This window comes from Muscardinus avellanarius (assembly GCF_963383645.1).
Source record: "Muscardinus avellanarius genome assembly, chromosome: 2".
Lineage (NCBI taxonomy): Eukaryota > Metazoa > Chordata > Mammalia > Rodentia > Gliridae > Muscardinus > Muscardinus avellanarius.
Genome location: NC_137787.1, coordinates 134,219,238 through 134,234,910, shown reverse-complemented (window position 1 = coordinate 134,234,910; position 15,673 = coordinate 134,219,238).

Below are 15,673 nucleotides of genomic sequence, written 5' to 3'. Positions count from 1 at the left end.
TTTTTGATATGTAGACTATAGAGAACTTTCCTTCATATATTTACTGAACTGATAAAGAAATATACTATATTGTGATTAAAAGTCTAAAGCCATGATGGGAATAATATTAGGTACACTACTAAAGAGATAGATTTTTCAGTTTTCTGGGAGAAATCCTCACAAGTACAATTAATAGAGAAGATATACAGTTTGAAGTATGACTCTTTGGGTTTTCAAGTCCAAATTAATTCATTTAGAACAAATTATATTTTTTTCTGAAGCTGGAAGGAATAGTTGCTAAATAAGGAAGAAAAGTGGAGAGTTTGCAGATAAGGCTGGAGGGAAGAAAAGCAAGCTAGTGAAATACAGAGGAGTTTAATGACTTGTGCCATGCTGATCCTTTGGGAAAGTAATCTAAACACTTATTTACCCTGTCAATGAAAACAAGTTCAAATAAAGAGCAGTAAAGTAATATGTACCATGTAAATAGAATTTGGAAATAAGGGAATACTCTGAGCAATATCCGAGATGATTAAAATTTTTATTATTTCTGTTTGCTTGTTTTGAATGCATAGTCAATATTTTCCTCCATCAGAAGTGGATATTAAACTATGTTTAAATTAAGTTATCTTTGTTTTACAGGAAGCTGGCCTTTGATCCTTTAACTGGGAAACACACATGCACACACACACACACAGAGAGAGAGAGAGAGAGAGAGAGAGAGAGAGAGAGAGAGAGAGAGAGAGAAGTCTATATTTGCTTTGTTATAAATCAAAAGGAATAACCAATATGGAAATATCTGAAATCCTGATTCAAGTTTTCATTGGTCTCTAGCTAAAACCAGAGCAATAGTGAAGGAGAAATACCCCCAGAAGAACTGAATTCCACTTGGAAAATAAAAGGGAAAACCTTCTCAGAATAACTCATAAATGGGACGAGGCTTGTCCTTCCAAATCTGTTGTGAAGTGAAGCTCTGCCCTCTAACTTTAATAAAATGCAGTACACAGGGGCTTAACCATCTGTCAGTTCAACAATAGCAGTGATTTCTGTGTGATAGTAAAATGCAAGTTCTAACCCATCTGGGTGAATTAATAATGTAGCAGTGTATTCCAAGGGTGTTTCTGGGTAGAGTATATTTAAAATTTGTTCTTTTCTGAACACAGCCTTTGAGGGAAAATTGTACACTGCCATGTTATCTTTAGAAATGTCTATAATTTAAGAATTAAATTCCATTATATAACAATTAGTTACCTGTGTATAATAAGTAGGACTGTAATTACTTTTTGTGTACTTTTTATTACTTTTGTTTTTTTTTCTTTCTTTTTATGATCTGGAGGATTGACATTCTACTCTGAAGCTACACATTCAGCCCCATTTTATTTTTCTATTTTGAAGCAGAGTCTCACTAAGTTGCTGAGAGCCTAAGTTGCTGAGTCCGACCTCCAACCTGTGATCTTTCCGTCTCAGCCTCCTAAGTACTAGGATTACAGGCATCCACCACATTGGGCTCACTAAACACTGTATTTAAGAAAAGAAATAAGCAAAGCCCCTTCCTCATTTCTGATTTTCCCAATGGCTTTCTTCTAACATACCACCAAGTCTGGCACCTAATACTATCTTTGATTAACTTATCAAACTTTTTAAAAGTTTGGATAAATATATTATTTCCTATAATATAGACAGATGATTCCTGTGTCCAGCTTTTGAGCTATTCCAACTAACATCAAGTAGAGCCTTTTCCAAGCTGCAGATTTGTGAGCAAAGTACATCCTGTTGTTAAGTCATTAATTTTTCAGGTGGTTTGTTATGCACTTGGAGATAACCAAAATACATAGACCATGCACTGCAAAACTGTTTCCTTTTTGCTTCAAAAGAAATGCTAACGAAAGAGTAAGCACATATTAAGGTGAATTTTCTGTTAAAATTATGGAGATAAACATCTTTTATCAGAAAAAATTAAAATGTCTTCATGTTTCATTGGGTGTAACAGAAGTATAATTCAGTGAAAAGAGCAATATACGGAAGTAAGGAAACAAGATTATAAAGAGAAAGTTAAGGGCACAGCATTAAAACCTGGCATAGTAGCCAGGCGTGGTGGCACGCTCTTGTAATGCCAGCATTTGGGAGGCTGAGACAGGAAGATCATCTTTCTTGGATAGCCTCCGCTACTTAGTGAGGCCCTTTGCAACTTAGTGAGACCTTGTTCCAAAATAAAGAATAAAAAATGGGGCACAGGGTGTAGCTTGGAGGTAGAATGCTCCTAGGTTCCATCCCTAGTACTTAAAAAAAAAAAAAAAACTGGCATGGTCCCTCCCTTCTGTAAATCACAGTTATCTGACTTGTCCACAGTGTTCAGCATGTTGCTCCCCAGTAAAGGTTTTATGTTTTATGTTTAGGAGTATAAATCCCTTTTCTAAATACAGTTATTTCACAAACAGTAAATGGTTAAAAATTCCGACTATGCTTTTTTTTACACATAATAATACATGTTATTATATATCTAGAGTAATAAAATAAAAAAGTCTTTCTTTTTCAGTGTAGTGTTAAAATTGAAAGGAAAACGTACATTTTGTCTCTCAGAAGTTATGTCTAGTGTGTCATTTGTCTAACACTTGGTTTCCTGGGCCTAGAGTCATTACTAATGCAATATTATTCTATTTTGTAATCCTTCATGGTGCTTAGAGTGTTGGGAAGAACAAGATGATCAACATCTTTCTGTGGACTGACAAGAACAACTGCTTATTTTTGTAAACCAAGGGCTGAATATTTGCTATTGTCCTTTAAATGTGACTGTTGACTTCCTACTTGATTCTTACTTAGAAAATTGTATATAATAATTTACCATTCAAAATAAGTAGACAGCATATTTTTACTTTAAGATGAAGAATTAAATTGAGGTTGAATACCTATTCTGAACAAGGATGGTTTTTTTTGTTAAAGGCCAGATTAGGATCTCTTCAAAATTGGCCTCCTTTTTCTATGAGGTAAAGGAGTATTAGCATGACATTTGGGTTGATAATTAAATATTTCAGGATTAATTAGATATGAAGCTTCACCTTACCAAATACTCTGAGTTTTACACTATTCTCCCGGTACTTTTTGTTGAAATTTTCTACCTGCTGTCACTCTTGTTAGTCTCACTGATAGAATTATTGCTGACAGCACTATTTAATTCTGTGTTATTACTCAATCAGTGACTAAGGATTACAAGACCTTTGTGAAAATTATATTTTTTCTTTAAGCCATGGGTGGCTGAATTTATACTTAGGGGAACATGCAGTCTTCAACAGTGAAAATGTGAAAAAGCTCATTAAAGTTTAATAAAACTGCCAAATCAATAAAATTGATCTCTAGAGATAATTCCCCTTGCCAGATTTTTGAAGTGATATAAAACTCATTTTCAAACATCCATCTGCAAAAGCTTTCAAATCCATGTACACCCAGGAAATGCCATAGATACTCCAGGAAAAATAGCTTAAAAATTATGGATGTTTCAGAGATGTTGTTGTTGTTTGTTGCTAAGGCAAAAAATATATATAGGAAAAGTACCAAGTTACAAAGATTTATATTATGTAATTTTTTAAATAAAATTAAAAGGGTATATGGAGTTGTTTTTATTTCTCTTAATTGTGTAGTCTTTTTGAAATTCCAAAGCCATATTTTGGGGAAAAATGTGAGCTGATAAAAAAAAAATTCATTTGGAATAAACCATTGCTCAAAAATAAAACTGATACTATCTCTCCCACTGTGTTTAAACAATGATTGGATGAATTTGCTTGTTATTAAATTTAGTGAAAACATCAGTTACCTGCCAAGTATCAAGAATAAGGGTGGTAATATAGTTAAGATAGTCTGCTCCTTACAATAAGACACATAGTCTTTAAAGTGAAATAAAAACTTACAACAGAACAGCTAGATGCAGAGAAATTTCACACAAAGAATGTTTCAAATAGGTAGCTGAGATCACACAAGAGTAAGGGAATGCCTAGGGCCCTTACCGATAAATGGAATTAATAGCTGAGTGTTAATCTAGCGCTGAAGCTTCGGCAGAAAATAAGAGCCTTGTTTCTTTAGTCCTCCTCATTATTATTCCATAGAATTATTTTATTCTAAACACCCTTAAGGTCTACATTTGTGTCAGCTTTCATGTTTAGGAACTTTTTTTTTTTTTGGTCATGATGTATAGGGATTTCCCCACACCCCACACTCCTCCAAAGGTTCTAAAAATACTCAGATGGTATAGTCGAGTCATGGATTCTTTTTATTACTTCATTTTGAACCCACATGGATGAGTTAATAAATCTAAAAAAAAGCAAAGTAAATCTAAGATACCTATTTTAGTCAATTTTTCATTCCTTTCATAAAACACCCAAGGAAGGCTACTGTTTAAAGAAAAGAGGTATGATTAGCTCTCAGTATTGAAGGCTAAAAGTCCAAATAGCATGGCACATGTTCTAATCAGGGCCCTCTTTGGCTACATCACATCTTGGTGGGAGCACATTGAATCTCTTTATCTGTGTAGTTTCTCTCCTCCTCCTTATAAAGCTACCAGGGGTCAGTCATGCGGGCTCCCCCCTAATGCCCTAACAAATTTGTCACTGCATCTTTCTCATTTACTTAAATGAGAGTAGACTTGTGAGGGAAGATGAGTAATTTTTCCCCCTGAAAATGGCTCAGTATGCCAAATAAATTTGAGAGCCTTTGCAAATCTAGTCACTTTCCCAAAGGCCCACCTTTAAAGACCATCGCTAAATTATGTTCCTAGCCTCTTAATACCATTAACATAGGATTCGGGGGATTAAACTCCTCTGTGAGTTCAGGGAGAATAAACCATATTCAAATTATAGCAATATCATTGGGAGCTGGTTGGAAAAATTTCTCCTACACTCTATCTTAGAAGAACCCCTAGAGAAATTTGTGGGGTTTTTGTTCGTTTTGTTAGTTGTTAGTTGTTTGTTTTGGGTTTTTTTGTTTTGTTTTGTTTTGTTTTTGTACTGGGGATTAAATCCAGAGACATTTTTGTTCGTGTAGTACTGGAAATGGAACCCAAGGCCTATCTACATCTGGTCTACACTTCCAAGCCTATTTTATATTTTACTTGGAAACAAGGTCTTACTAAGTTGCTGAGAGCCTCACTAAGTATCTGAGGCTGCTTTGAACCTGTGCAATTCTCCTGTTTCAGCCTCCCAAATACTTGTATTTCTTAAAAAAAAAAAAAGATTTACATAAGTACTTGGGAGACTGAGACAGGAGGCTAGCACGTGGTAACTTAGCAGGACTCTGTTTCAAAAAAAAAAAAAATAAAGGCAGCCATGGTGGCATGTGCTTGTAATCCCAGCATTCCAGAGGCTGAGACAGGAGGATCACGGTTCATGGACAGCCTCAGCTACTACTTAGTGAGGCTCTTTGCAACTCAGTGAGACCCTGTTTCAAAATAAAGAATAAAGTGCTCACTTCAACAGCACGTATACTAAAATTGGAACGATTCAGAGAAGATGAGCATGGCCCCTTCGCAAGGATGACATGCAAATTCATGAAGCATTTCATATTTTTTGATAAAGGGATAGAGATACAGACCAAGGGTATTTGTAATCTCTTCAGATAAATAATTTCAGATAAATTTCCAAACATAGAAAGAGACTTGGACTTACATATTCAGGAGACATACAGAACACTGTTAAGACAAGATCAAAGAAGAACCTCCTGATGTCATCATGTATTAATCAAAATGACCAACATAGAGGCCAAGGAAAGAATCTTAAAACAGTGAGAACAAAAGGACAGGTGACATATAGAGGCAAAATAATAAAAATCACCACAGACTATACAAGCAAAGTCATGAATGCCAGGAGAGACTGGTATGACGTGATCCAGACCCTGGAAGAAAACAACTTCCAACCGAAATTAGTATATCCAGCAAAACTATTATTCAAAATTGATTGAGAAACAAAAGTATTTCAAGATAAGCAGAATCTCAAAAAATTCATGAATTCAAAGCTAACACAAGAGAAAATACTTAAAGAAATAAACCATAAAGAAGAAAAAAAAGCAGATTTCAGAACCAGAGAAGAAATGATGTTGATCAGTGGGACATTTAAGTAAAAAAGAAATAACATTATACCAAACAAAAGATAGAACACAAAATTACAGGAAACAAAAATATTTCAATAAAACTCGGAACATCAAAGGACTTAACTAACCAATCAAAAGACATAGACTGGCAATGTGGATTAAAAAACATAATCCAAATATATGCTGTTTGCAAGAAACTCACCTTACAGCCAAAGACATTCAAAGACTGAAAGTAAAAGGATGGAAAAAATATATTATGCTAATGGAGACCCAAAACAGGCAGGGGTAGCAACTCTAATATCCAACAAAATGGAGTTTAAGCTAAAACACATCAGAAGAGACAACACAGGGCACTTCCTTTTATTAAAGGAACAATCCACCAAGAAGATATAATGATAGTAAATGTTTATTCCCCAAATGTGGGTATATCCACATTTGTAAAAGAAACCCTCCAGGACATCAGATCTCAAATAGACCCAAATGCAATAATATTGGGAGACTTCAACACACCTCTCCTTCCACTAGATCAAGGGAAAAGATGGGTAAAGAATGTTCAGAACTAAAGAAAACTATAAACCAAATGGGCCTAATAGACATATATAGAATATTTCAACCAGAATCAGCAGAATTTACATTCTTCTCAGTAGCCCATGGAACTGTCTCAAAAATAGATCACATCCTGGGTCACAAAGTAAGCAAATTCAAAAGATGTAATATAATTCCCTGCATCTTTTCAAATCACAATGGAATGAAATTAGAACTCAACCAACCAAAAGAAACTATTTAAACACATGGAGATTGAATGATATACCATTGAATGATGAGTGGGTAAGATTAGAAATAAGGGGAGAAATAAAGAAATTTCTGGAATTAAATGAAAATAGATACATAACTTACCAAAATCTATGGGGCACTTTGAAGGTGGTGTTAAGAGGAAAGTTTATAGCACTGAGTGCCCACATAAGAAGAACAGAGAGTGGCTAAGTAAACAACCTAATGACACATCTCAGGGACCTAGAAAGACTGCAACAATCTAATCCCAAGCCAGAAGAAGGCAGGAAATTATTAAAATCAGAGCAGAAATAGATGAAATAGAGAACATAAAAACAATTCAAAGAATCAACAAAACAAAAAGCTGGTTCTTTAAAAAGATTAATAAGATTGACAAACTCCTGGTCAACCTAACCAAAAGAGAGAATCAACTCAAATTATTAAAATCAGAAATTAAAAAGGAGACATCACGACAAAAAGTGGGAAAATTCAAATGATTATCAGGAACTATTTTAAAAATTTATACTCCAATATACTGGAACACATGGAAGAAATTGATAGATTTCTAAGCACATATAACCTACCCAAATTGAACCAAGAGGACATAGCAAGCCTAAACCAACCAATAGTAAGCAAAGAAATAAAAACAGTAATAAAAATTCTACTATCAAAGAAAAGCTCAGGCCCTGACAGGTTTCCAGCTGAATTCTACAAAACTTTCAGTAAGAACTAATTCCAATACTTCATAACTAGTTCCAGGAAATTGAAAAAGATGGAATTCTTCCAAACTCCTTCTACAGGGCCAGTATCACATTAATCCCAAAACCAAATAAAGATGCCTCAAGAAAAGAAAATTGCAGACCAATATCCTTGATGAACATAGATGCAAAAATTCTAAACAAAATACTAGCTATTTGCATTCAAAACCATATCAAAAGAATTGTACACCACGACCAAGTTGGTTTCATCCCAGAAAAGCAAGGCTGGTTCAACATACACAAATCAAAACACATTATTCACCACATAAATAGAACTGAGAACAAAAACCACATGATCATATCAATAGATGCTGAAAAAGCATTTGACAAAACTCAACACCCATTCATGTTAAAAAAAAAAATACTGCAGAAAATTGGAATAGAAGGAATGTGTTTCAACATCATTAAGGCAATATACAATAAACCCAAAGCCAACATCATATTGAATGGGGAAAAACTGCAAGAATTTCCTCTAAAATTAGCAAAAAGACAAGGATGCCTACTATCACCACTCCTTTTCAATATAGTCCTCGAGACTCTTGCCATAGCAATAAGACAAGAGAAAGAAGTCAAAGAATTCAAATAAGAAGAGAGGAATTAAAACTATCCCTTTTTGAAAATGACATGATCCTTTATATAGAAGACACAAAGAACTCAACCAAAAGACTACTGGAGCTTATTAACCAATTCAGCAAAATTGCAGGAAAAAAAATCAATCTAAAGAAATCAGTTGCTTTTCTATATGCCAACAATGAATCCACAATGAAAGAAATAAAGAAAACAATTGCATTCATTATAACCTCAAAACCAATAAAATACCTAGGAATAAACTTAACCAAAGACATAAAAGACCTCTATAATAAAAACTATAAAACATTAAAGAAAGAAATTGAAGAAGACCTTGGAAGATAGAAAGAACTCCCTTGCTCATGGATAGGCAAAATACATATCATCAAATGGCTGTTTTGCAAAAAGTGATCTACAGATTCGATGCAACTCTATCAAAATACCAACGACATTCTTCATAGACCTAGATTTAACACATTTCAAAGACTATCCTCCCATTGAAACAGTGATCTAGGAGAAAAAGCATGTCTCTGAGAAAAGGAAGCTTTGCATTCCTCTCTTTTCTTGACGCTGGCTTTGGGTAAAAATGCAAAGTGAAGACTGGGAATGCTCACATAAAAGTCTTTAACTGTAAGACCCTCTTCCTTGGATTGGTAGTTCAAATGATACTACCAGTAGAACACTGAAAACCCAAAACATTTAAAGGGATACGACACTGTTGGACTATCTGACAGAAACAAGTACAAATCTTTTCGTGGAGAAGTACAACTTTAATCCAGAACTCAGGATTCACTAAGTCAGCCAAAAATGAGCTCCCAATATAAAGTAGACAAGCACATTAAGAAAATAAACCAGCATGGGCCCAAATCATCAGAAACTAAGATTTTACATATTGAAATCATCACATAGATAATAAAAAGTAAATGTTTAAGGAATTCAGTGATGTAGATAAGGAACAAGACAGTAAAATAATTTACCCAAAGGCCTTGGAAAATAACCAAAGATCATCTAAAAGTTAAAAATATTATTACTGATATTAATTCAGTCAAGTTAAACAGCAGAATAGATACATTTGAAGAGAGATTTCTGGAATTTAATGATAGAACTATAGAAATTACAGAATATAGTACAAAAAGAAAATATAAAAGAGAGCTTAAGAGTCATGTAGAGGATAGAATAAGAAATCTATCATAATACAGAATTCCTAAAAGAGTAAGTAGAATAGGGCAGAGTCAATATTACAAAATAGAAGAGTTATGTCACTCAATTATTTTTAAAAGGTTAATTGTATGTTATGTAAATTTTAAGAATTGATTAAAGCTATCTTTCTTGAGATTCAGGAAGCACAACAAATCTCAAACTGAATAAATATACAAGTACAATTAAAGATGAAAAGGACCATTTATGAAATATTGACAATTGACAGGCTTCTTTTTATTCTGGAGGTTGAACCAAGGGGCTTTCTACCTCCAAGCTACATTCCCACATCCCCAGCCCTATTTTAATTTTTATTTTGAGACAGGGTCTCACTAAGTTGCTGAGGCTGGCCTCAAACCTGTCATCGTCCTGTGTCAGCCAAGTACTGAGATTACAGGTGTGTGCCACCATTCCTGGCTCAACTGGCTTCTTAAAGTAACAATAGAAGTTAGAAGAATGTGAAAATATAGTATCTTTAACATGATGAAAGACAATAACTTTAATTTAGAGTAATTTACTTCACTAACCTGCGACTTAAGAATGTGGACAAAATAAAGACATTATCCTCTGGATATTCTTCAGAAGGAAATAAAATTGTTCTAGAGGAAAAGCTAAGATGAAGGAATAGTAAGCAAAAAAAAATTGCAAATGTGAATAAGTGTACACAAATAATATAACACCATAATTTGAAGAATAAAAATAGCAGTGTTATGAAAGTTTAATCTGCTTCAGAATTTCTACTTCATCATAGTCCTTCAGTCTGGAACTTTCCATTATCTGAGAAATACTTGGCTTTGTTCTTCAATGATTTTAACATATAGTCACTCTCCCCTTTCTTCCTCACAGAAGAAGAAAAGAAAGAAAAGTGATATTTAACAGGTTGTCAATTTCCCCTTTTAATATACTAAGAATTCACAAATTCAGGATTTTTATTCCTTCTCTCAACAAATATTCATTGGGTGCTTGCTATCCAGGTATTGTACCAGTCAATAAAAATAAATTAGTTTGCAGTCTAGGCAGATATATGAATACAGACAGAAAATATAGTACTAGGATTGATAGGATAAATACCAATGCTATGTATCATAAAACTGCATTCTTCTGCCAGTTATTGTTACCATTACAAACTAATAACTGGGTTTATTATTAGTCTCCATTTTGGCTTAAGTAAACTCACTCTTCCAAGATTTCATCAACTTCAAATGAACTTTTTATTTTTATGAGCCTAGCAAAGCTGAGAACCATATCTCACTTTTCTGCCAGAAAGTTTCTTTGTGGCATTGGTATTATCTATCAAATGCCATTAATGTGGCTGACGAGCTGTAAAACTGGGTTTCCAAATGAAAACTAATTTATATATTTTCAAATGAAAACTGCATATCTTATCTAATGCTTAAAGAAACAACTGTCCTATATCCCTCCTCTGAAAACTTCCAAGCTTATCCAACCATGTGGCATAAAGAAAATTATTAAGCAGTGATTCTCTAACTTATTCCTGGAGTACTGTGCTCATATTTTGCTTGACTGAGCAGTTGTTTGCCTTGTACTCAACCAACCAATGTCTACATTTTATTTTATTTTTTTTTGTTTTTTTTTCATATTTATTTTTAATTGGTGCACTGTATTCATACATCATAGTGGGATACAAACTTTTGTAGACATACATGCACACATTGCCCAGTCAGCCCCCACCCGATCCCCACCCCGTTCTCTCCCTATCCCCCCCTCCTATGCTTGGCTTAGTAGTTGACATCTAGTATTATGGCAATTTATCCAAAATTAAAAATGATAATCTCTCATAACAGTTTCATTTGTCTGATACCAAGCTTTTCATGACTTAAAGATAACATTTCAATATTTCTTTTTGCTTTCTTTCTTACCAGAGAATCTATTTTTTTCTATTTTTTAGGTGAAACTATCATATATTTATATATTTATTTTTCAGAAAAAAAAATCTATCCTAATATGGAATATGGACTCTAGGTACCCACATCGATCTTGAAAAAGAACAAAGCTAGAAGATATATTTTTTCTGATTTCAAACCATATAAAGCTACAATAATTGAAACAGTGTAGTACTATTCTAAAGGCAGATATATAAACCATTGGAGTTAAATAAAAGCCTAGAGCTAAATTCTTCCCTATATTGTCAAGTTATTTTTGACAAGGTTTCCACGAACATTTGGTGGTGGAAATATTAATCTTTTAACTAAATATTGTTGAAACATAATAATTACATGGAAAAGAATAAAATTGGACCCTTACCTAATCCCATATACAAGTATTAACTCAAAATAGATAAAAGACCTAAATATAAATCTTAAGACTATAAACTTTTAGGAGAAAATCTGGGTCATAAAACCTCACAACATTGAAATTGGCAGTGATTTCTTGGTTATGATTTCAATGGCACAGGCAACAGAAGAGTATACAAACTCCCTAAAAAATAAAAAACATATTGTATATCCAAAGACAATGTAACCAGAGTTAAGAGTTACTAATAGAATGGGATAAAATATTTCCAAATGCTATATCTGAAGGTATATTAATATTCCAACTAGAAATCCTAAAAATTAACAACAATAAAGGCAAACAATACCCTTTAGAGATAGGTAACAGACTAACATAAATAATGAATCTCCACAGATAACCAATCTTAGTTGTCTGTTGGATGGAAAATCTTGTTTCTCTAGTTCTGATGTGTGTTACCTATTTCTTCTTTGTAGTTAATCTCTTTGAGTATTTTCTCTAGTGCTGGTTTTGAAGACATAAATTCCTTCAGTTTCTGTTTGTCATGGAAGCTTCTTATTTCTCCATCTAATTTGATAGAGAGTTTTGCTGGGTAGGAAATTTTTGGCTGGAAGTTGTTTTCTTTCAAAATTGGGAATATGTTACTCCAAGCCCTTCTGGCTCTCATAACTTGGTTTGGGAAGTCTGGAGTGATTCTAATTGGTTTGCCTCTGAATGTCACTTGGCCCTTTGCTTTTGTTGCCTTTAAGATTCTCTGCTTGGCTTCCACATTGGTCATTTTGACAATTATGTGGCGTGGGGATCCTCTTCTCCGATCCTGTCTAAAGGGAGTTCTATACGTTTCCTGGACCTGCGTATCGACCTCTTGCTCTATGTCTGGAAAATTTTCTGCTATTACTTCCTTGAAGAGATTGTTGATCCCTTTGGTTTCACTTTCTTTTCCCTCCTCGATTCCAATTATTCTTAGGTTAGCTCTCTTAAGATGGGCCCATATTTCTTCAATATCAGATTCCTGCTGTCGGATATTTTTTCCTAGATTAGAAACTATGCATTCATTTTTGGAATGATCATCTTCTAAGAGCGAGATTCTGTTCTCCATGTGTTCTAATCGGTTGTTTGTGCTTTGAATTGAGGCCTTTACTTCATTAATTGCATCCTTTATCTCTTTTTGGCTCTCTCTGAGTTCTTTTCGAAGCACCTCTATTATTTCTACAGTTATTTTCCTGATTTGATCTTCTAGAAATCTCTGATTTTCTGTTTTATCGGGTTCTGATGTTGTGGGGTTGTGAGCATTCATTGCTCCAGTGTTATTCCTCTTTCCCATGATTTCGGAAGTTTGTGCCTTCTCTGGGTTCTTCCCTTGGGTCACTATGACTTCACTTAAGGTGCTCTGGATCTCGAGTCTGTAGTATCTCAGACCCCACTACTCCTTTACTGGGTTTTATCACAGAGTCTCCGACCCAGAGAGTCGATAGAGGCTGCTTTAGACCGTGGGGGGTGCCAGGTTGCACGTTCTCCTATGGTGTGATATCACTGCCACCACCCCTCTCCCACTGGGTCAAGTCCCAGTGAGTACAGTACTGGGATTTCTCCGCTGTGGCCCGCAATTTGACTCACTGTTCTTGAGTACGCAGATGTAGCTGTAGTGAGTTCCGTGCTGCTGCCGCCGGTGGCAATATGGCGCCGCTGCTACGCCCTCGGCTGTTGGGCTGGCTTTTTTTTTTTTTTTTTTTCCCTTGGTTTTGATTTCCACTCTGAATCCCTGCAGCGTGTGCTGAGCTCAGACACTGGGAGCTTTAGATGTCCTCTGCGCCGAGAAATCCCGCCTGGCTGTTCCGCAGCGGCTCAGCCCCCTCGGCTTGCTATGGCCGTCCCGTGAATTCGCCAGCAGTATGGCGCTGCTGCCGCGTCTGCCGCGTCCTCGGGCGTGAGGATATCCTCTGTGGCTCTGTTCTCAGTCCGCTTTCTCTTTGGAGCCTGGTGATTTTTTTTTTGTTTTCTCTGGTGATGTTGTTTTCTGGCTTTGAAAGGCGCTGATTTTGTGGTAATGGATATTTGTTGTTAGCGGGGCTCTTAAGCCCCGCTTTTCTCGGTCGCCATCTTCCCAGCCAATGTCTACATTTTATAACTCACTGGGGAAAAAAAAAGCTGTGTGTGTGTGTGTATGTGTGTGTGTGTGTTTTACTGGGTATTGAACCCAGAAGCATTCTACCTCCAAGCTACACTCCCAGCCCTTTTCATTTTTGATTTTGAAACAGAGCCTTGTTAAGTTTCTGAGAGCTTTGATAAGTTGCTGAGGTCATGAACTGGTGATCCTCCTATCCCAGCCTTCCAAGTGCAGAGATTATAGACATGCACCACCACACCTGGCTAGAAAATTTTTATAGGTACATATTTTGAATCTATGGGCCTTGGGTCTGATCTTGATATTTCCTGTTAATTAGCTAAGTTCTGACATACTTACCTTAGCATTCCACAGAATTAAATAAAATAAAATATTCATGAAACATTATTTTCTTCCATTCTTTATTTCCTTCTCCTTTTCCTTCATTTTTTCTTTCTTTCTTCCTTGACACAGGGTCTCTGTTGCCCAAGGTGGCCTCTACTTCAGCTTCTGAAGTAATTTTAATTTTAGTAATTCCACTGACCATATTTAAAATTTTTAACAATTGCTTTTAAATATCCTTAAATTAGTCACATCATACAAGCATCTCAGACCTCATCAGTCAACCTCCTCAAAGAATTACGACCTTTGTGTATAATTACATATAGCTAAATTTATGCTTCTTTTCAGTTAAAAGATCTATTTTGTACCAATTAATTATCAGCTTCCAAGCATACATGAAGCTTGTCACTTTTTAAAGTTGTTAATGAGCATGATATTCTGTAAAATTCAGTGCTTTAAAACAAATGATCTAATTAATGGTACCCAGAAGTTTTTTCCTCCTAAAATAATCACTAACATTTTTTCTCTCTTTTCTTATTTCACAGCTATAGTATTAATGAACAAACACCAGCTGCATAGTTGGTCTGTGCCTCATTGTCCCTCAGTTTCTTCCCCACCCACATACCATTTTCAGTACCCACTTCCTTACCTACATGTCTCTTTATTCCCCTTGATTTCAGCCACCCTCATATTTCCAAACTGGATGGACAGCCACTGATTATAAACTGAGGGTGCATTGCAATGGTGAAACAAAAAAATCATTTGGGGATATCTGATCATGTTGAGGCTTAAGAAGAAGCCAGAGGAAAATTTTCTTGCTCCAACATCTTATAATCTCAGTTGATTCTCACTCTTCCTTGATATCCTCCACTCCCACCCCACTTCCAGCATGTGCGTGAACCAAGACAATTTCCTGGCTGATTTGGCCGGCAAAAATACAGGCAACCACTTTTTAATTTTGACCAATTATTACTTAACATAGCTACCAAAAGGGATAGTAGCTAAGAAAAGAAAAAGTGCTAGGCTCCCAGGTTCATATCAAACATAATACGACCACAAACACAAACAATGGTGACATTAATTAAGGGATACCCTATCACAAAGGATGCAGTTGCAGATTGTAGTTTTGTAGTCTGCAGCCCTATTCTGGTGAGGTACGAGGGGCGGGGTAGGAAGTCTCATCTCTCATTACAGCTCAGAAGGCAATTAGGAGCCTCTCATAACAGCTTCCCAGGGGGGTCAGAGAAACAAGTGAGAGAGATGGCTTGAAGCAGCACCTTACAGGACTTCTCTCCTCTCGCTGCACAAGAACTCCCAAACCATTTCACCAAGATTCAGACTTGATATGGCTCAAAGCTTTGCATGGTTGGCCCACTCAGACACCTATAAGGCCTAAGGGCACCATGGTGAAGTTTCTCTGCTACAAGGTACAGAGGAGTCATGGCACAGCCCAGCAGAAAGTAACTGCATAATGGACATTACTTAACAAATGCTCCCAAAACATTTGACAAGATAGACCCTGTTCTGGGATATAAAATAAGTCTTGATAAATTTAAAAGGGTTCAAACCACACAAAAACGTGTTCTTCATATATAAGGGAATTAAACTTAGAATTCAACAACAGAAAGTAACT